The 5,645-nt window shown below is 62.0% G+C and overlaps 1 long non-coding RNA gene across 1 annotated transcript; it reads left to right on the forward strand.

Moving 5' to 3' along the window:
* Window positions 1-2,355: 2,355 nt before the first annotated feature.
* LOC138922801 (uncharacterized) lies at window positions 2,356-4,540 on the forward strand. The gene is made up of 2 exons (XR_011435920.1): window positions 2,356-3,259; window positions 3,596-4,540. It is a non-coding gene; the product is annotated as an uncharacterized lncRNA (long non-coding RNA).
* The last annotated feature ends 1,105 nt before the right edge of the window (window positions 4,541-5,645 follow it).

Genomic DNA, 5,645 nt, shown 5'->3' on the forward strand with positions numbered 1-5,645 from the left:
CCCGGGTCCCGTGGCGCGCGGGCCGACCAGATGTCCGCGCCGAGCGCCGCGTGACTGCGGGTCGCTCGGGCTTCTCGCAGTCCCGAGGGTTCCGCGGGCACGTAGCTGCGAGACCCGGGCGGCTGCCCTCCGCCCGGCTCACGGGGGCGGTCGTGTCCATCAGCTGGTCGTGCGGAAATCCCGTGGTTGGCCTCCCTCCCTCCCTCCCTCCCTCCCTCCCTCGTCCAGCCGCACGTTTGCGGGGTTCGTGCGACTGGGATGAAATAGACCTTCCTTCCAAAGGACAATCGGAGATCATCCATCATACCTCTCGAGTCCCCAAAAGCCAAGAAACACGCCAACCAAAACGCTTTTATTATGCCAACCGTTCCCGTTTTCATTCCTATCGTTTAGGGAGGTTTGGTGGCAGCAGCGGCCGAAAGCAAAAGGAAACCCGAGGAAAGCGGCTCCATCCACCAGGGCTGTGTCTCATCCGTGCCGACGCAGGAGGGACGGGCTTCGTTCGTTCGTTCGCTGCGGCCCAAATTCCCGGGCCGCCCGAGGACCGCTCGCACCGGCCCGAGGGAGGGAGCCCCGGCAGGCAGGACGCCTCCGGTGAAATGGCCAAGTCGACCGCGCGACCCACAACCCGCCCGACTGGGGGCGAGAAGGCGCATGGAGGAGGACTCCGTCCCCTAGTCGGCAGACGGCCCTGGGACAGGGACGTTCGCCAAAACCTCCCCAAGGCCGCTTTCCGTGACCGAGTCGGCCTCCCCGCCTGTACTCGTCCCGGCCCGAGAAACGAGACGCGGGGTGGATCGGGACCAGGCCACGCACCAGGCCGGCCGGCGCTGCATCCTCCCTCCCCCGACCTGACCTGACCTGACCTGACCTGACCTGGACGAACGCCTCCCCATCGCCCGCCCCCGCGAGGCTGATCCGTCCGGCCGGTGAGGAGGCCGCTTGTCGGGCGCCACCGGCTGCCCGGCATCCTCTTATATAGTGTTCGAGGAGGTCGACCAGGTGGCCCGGCCGGGATGGGGGGGGGGTGGGGTGCGGGGGGTGGTGTCCCGGGCGGCGGGGGGCGGGGGGGTAGGAGTGGAGAGGGAAAGGTGGGCGGGGCGAATGCCGGGGGCGGGGGTCGGCGCGGGGCGGGGCGGGGCGGGAGTTGGGGATGGGGGAGGGGCGGGAGGCCGTCTGGACATGGAGGGTCGGAAGAGCGGTGGTGACAATGATTTTCATTATCATTTAGAAAGAAGAACGTGGACTTCTTTAGAGGAGTCCTTTGAATAGCTTCTCCATTTAGTTAACATGCATCCAAATGGAGGTCGGGAAACTTGGGTCCTGTTAACATATGGATGGAAGTGGAAAGAACTATCGCGATGACCGTCCTTGTGTTTCTTTTATTTTTTCTTTCTTCCTTCTCCCCAAAGCCGCCCCCCCCCACCCCCGCCCCGCCCCGCCCCGCCCCGCCCCGTCCCGTCCCGTCCCGTCCATCCATAGTTGTAGGTTCCAGTGGTAGGTCTTTCGGGTTTCTGCTATGTGGGCTTGAAGGGCGATGCTGGGTCTGGGGCTGCGCCCAGGATCCGAACCGGTGAAAACCTGGGCCGTCGAAGCCGGGGGTCGGGGTGGGGGCGCGTACTTGACCGCTCGTCCACGGGCTCGGCCCCCGGCCCTTGTTTTCTAGGGAGAGAGACAGAGAGACCCGATCCATTTTCTCTTGGCCTCTAAAGCGTGTGTGTGGTCGAAAGGCGACGGAGAGAGGGGTTCTGGTCCAGAAAGCCCCGACCGCGCCGCCACGGGGATCGGTCGGTCCCGCCCGAACCGTCCGAGTCGGAAAGGAACGGACAGCTTTCCTCCTTTGGGCCCCTGACTTGGGACCAACAGGGGAAGAGAAACAGGCCTCTCTCCCTCACACCCTGGCCCCTTCCCCCAGGACGCCCTCCTTCTAGTCAGCCCGCCTCTGGCTTTTCCACACGCCGACGACCGCTCGTCGGCATGGACCCACCTTCCTTGGGGGACACCACCACACGACTCTCCCACTCGTCTGCCTGCCTTTCGTTGGCGTCGCTGCCAAAGGCGAGGGGTAGGGGTGGCGGTGGCAGGGACGGCAGGGGCCCAGCGGCTCTCTGGAGGGTGAGGAAGTCTTGCTGGTTCTCCTAGGTCGGTGATCTTTCTCGATCTCCACACACATTCTTCGTTTGGGGAGCCAAGAGACGCCCTCTGAGGAATCCCTATGGCCAGGGTCGATCACTTACTCGCTCACTGCCTCGGCCTCGGCCTCGGCCTCGGCCTCTGTCCATCTTGTCTCTCTCCCTCCCTCCCTCCCTCCCTCCCTCCCTCGTCGGTCTCTGTGTGTGGACGTCTAGGTGGAGGCGAGGCAGGGAGGCCATCCACCCACCCACCCACCTCGTGGTTTACCACACGCTCTACACGGAGGTAGAATTCCCATCCCACCGAATCCATCCTTTCCACGGGGCACAAGCCAGTGGCCTTCGGGGGTCTCTCTCCCCAAGGTGGCGCATCCGTCACGGCTATCTATTTCCAGAAGGTTTCCGTTTCCATCCCCTCCCTCCGAAAGAAAAAACGGCCCCACTCCCGGATCTGCCTCACCACGACCACCACCACCACCACCGCCGCCGCCGCCGCCGCCGCCGCCGCCGCCGCCGCCGCCATCTGCTGTCGCCCTCTAGGGTTGGACCGTTCTAGCTCTCTCCTCTGTGTGGAATCGCAACGTAGGTCGCCTTGGATGTCTGGCACCTCTCACTTAGCAGAAGGTTTTGGAGGCTCAGGCTGGGCCACGCTTTGGCCCGGGTCAGTGTTCCGTTCCTCCGGACGGCTTCCTCGTTTTCCACGAGAAGGAGCCGTGAAGACGGAAAGGAAGGGCGGATGGATGGCTTCTCCCGTGCTACCGAGTCCCTCTCCCCTTTTCCCCAAAGCGTGAGGGGCGGTCGACAGGATCGTCTCTGATGACAAAAGTCAGAGGCACCCCGGGTCAGACACCGTGCGAGGCGTTGGTGTGTTCTCGAGACGAGAACACGTCCCCGTCAGCGTTTCCTGTCGTTCTCGTTCCGAAAGGATTCACGCGCCACCCCGTCTCCCTCAAGGTCTTAGGGCTGTCGTGCTCCGCAGCCGTCACGTGTCGTGGATCCTGGGCACCACCACGCCACCCCGCCCCCGCCCCCCCGCCATAGCTGTCGATCGCTATGTGGCACGCCTACGTTTGCCCAAAAGGGCAGTCCGATGGACAGCGTGGGTGCTTTTCCCAGCAGGCAGGCAGGTGAGAGTCACCCCTCTAGAAGGTTTCCAAGCCCCGTTCCATTCTCAGAGGCAGCTCCTTTGGCCATCAAGGAGGCAGGCGATGGGGGTGGGGGTGGGGATGGGGATGGGGCCGGGGCCTCTGTCCCTCTGTCGCGGTAGAAATGATTGGGAAAGGAGGGACGATGGGCGTAGGTCAACCATCCTGGGCGGTGGTGCTTTGGGAGCTTTTTCTAGAAGAAGGAGCGAACGGCCTTCCCTGGGAAGGGAGGAAACCAGAGGAGGTCCCCCTCAGACCGACCTGGCACGAGAAGGACACTCTCTCTCTCTCTCCCTTTTCTTCCTGACTTGAAATCAGGAGACAAAACTCCCCTGCCAAAGGGGCCCTCCCGAAACGGGGAGTGAGGAAGACCTCCTTCTCTTCACGGCTGAAGTTCTCCCTGCCTTTCCTGGACGGGAAGGATAGCACCTACGCCCGCTGCCGTCGGCGACTTTTAGTCCGCCTGGAGAGGAAGAAATTCTTTCCCGTGGCCGAACCCTGGCGGTTCGTTCGTGCTGCAGAGGACGTGGCCCTCTCTGACACACCCAGGAACCTCCTCGCTCCGGGTCGCTCCGGGTCGAGGAGAGGGAGTTCTGTTCTGTGGTTTAGAATGGTGCTTAAAAAGGGACATCGCTTACAAAGGGTCCTCGTCCCCCTTCCTAAACGGACGGCTCGGCTCGGAGGCGTGAGATACGTTTCGCATCCTCCTCGTCGTCTTCACTCAAAGTTTTATTGGAGTTTTGAAGATTTTATTTTTTGTCTTTCCTTTTTCTCCCCAAAGCCCCCCCGGTACATAGTTGTGTGTTCTTCGTTGTGGGTCCTTCTAGCGGTGGTATGTGGGACGCCGCCTCAGCGTGGTTTGATGAGCAGTGCCGTGTCCGCGCCCGGGATCCGAACCGACGAAACACTGGGCCGCCTGCAGCGGAGCGCGCGAACTTAACCACTCGGCCACGGGGCCAGCCCCTTACTGGATTTTTAAAACAACTCCGGGGGCCGGCCCGGTGGCGCGGCGGTGAAGTTCGCACGTTCCGCTCCGCCGGCCCCGGGTTCGCCGGTCCGGATCCCGGGCGCAGGACCCGGCACCGCTTGGCGAGACACGCTGTGGCAGGCGTCCCACCTGGAAAGTAGAGGGGGATGGGCACGGATGTCAGCTCAGGGCCAGTCTTCCTCGGCCGACAGAGGAGGATTGGCGGCAGATGTTCGCTCAGGGCTCATCTTCCTCAAAAATAAAATAATAAATCGATTCGATAAAATATCAAATAACACAACCGCGGGATCACGACTTAGAGTCACCATTGGCCCGATGATGCCACTCCCCACCCCCCCCACCCCCCTACCCCCCACCATTTGGAGGTGCCGTCAGTGGGATTCGTTCCTGTTTGTCCATCTTTCTTCCTCTTTTTTTTTTTTTTTTTAAAGACCGGCACCCGAGCTCATTGCCAATCTTATCTTTTCTTTTTATTCCTCCTCCTTCTTCTTCTTCTCCCCAGAGCACCCCAGTACCTAGTTGTATATTCTCTTTGAGGGTCCCTCTGGTTCTGCCGTGTGGGACGCCACCTCAGCGTGGCTTGATGAGCGGTACCGTGTCCGAGCCCAGGATCCGAACCTTTGAAGCCCCGGGCCGCTGAAGCGGAGCGTGCAAACTCAACCGCTCGGCCATGGGGTCAGCCCCTTCCTTCGGAGGAGGAGGGGGGGGGAGGAGGAGGAGGAGGAGGAGGAGGCAGGCGCTGTGTGAAGTCGCCAGTGAGTCTGTGGAAAGAGACGGAGGATTTCCCATGGGAAGCTGGGGCGGGGGACACGGACCAATGTCGTGCGAACTTGAAGGTGAATGATCAAAAAACCCACACACGCCTAGAGCAGCGGGTTGCCAGTTAGGAGTTTGCTTGCCGGGCCCATAACGCAGGGCTCATCGATGAGCCAAACCGTCCGTGATCCTCAAGCAGTCTAGTAGGGTTAGAGAAAGGAGGGGGGCACTCTTTCTGCCCCAGACGAGGCGAGTTTCTCAGACAGCCACCCTGCCCCAACATCTTCCCTCCCTGCCTCCCGGCCCTTGGCGGACTGCGGCCTAAGGGTGGGGGAATTGAAGAAAGCCGTTCAATGGAAAAGAGCCCGAGGCCATGGGAGAGAGCTTCCTGCACTTGAATGAAGCCCTGACACCAGGCCCGTCGGAATGAATGGGCCTGACCTCCCCTCCCCCCCCCCCCCTCCCAGGCTGGCGAGTCCCACCGACTCGACTCGGCAGTGGAAGGCTAGGGGTTTCCTCCGAAATGGTGAACCGGCCCCCTTGTCCACAGGAAAACCACACACGGCTACAGCCTAGGCAGGATCTCGGGCCAAGTCGTCAGGGTGGCAAGATGATGGTGGATGA

This window comes from Equus caballus, unplaced genomic scaffold, assembly GCF_041296265.1.
Source record: "Equus caballus isolate H_3958 breed thoroughbred unplaced genomic scaffold, TB-T2T unassigned-0002612, whole genome shotgun sequence".
NCBI lineage: Eukaryota > Metazoa > Chordata > Mammalia > Perissodactyla > Equidae > Equus > Equus caballus.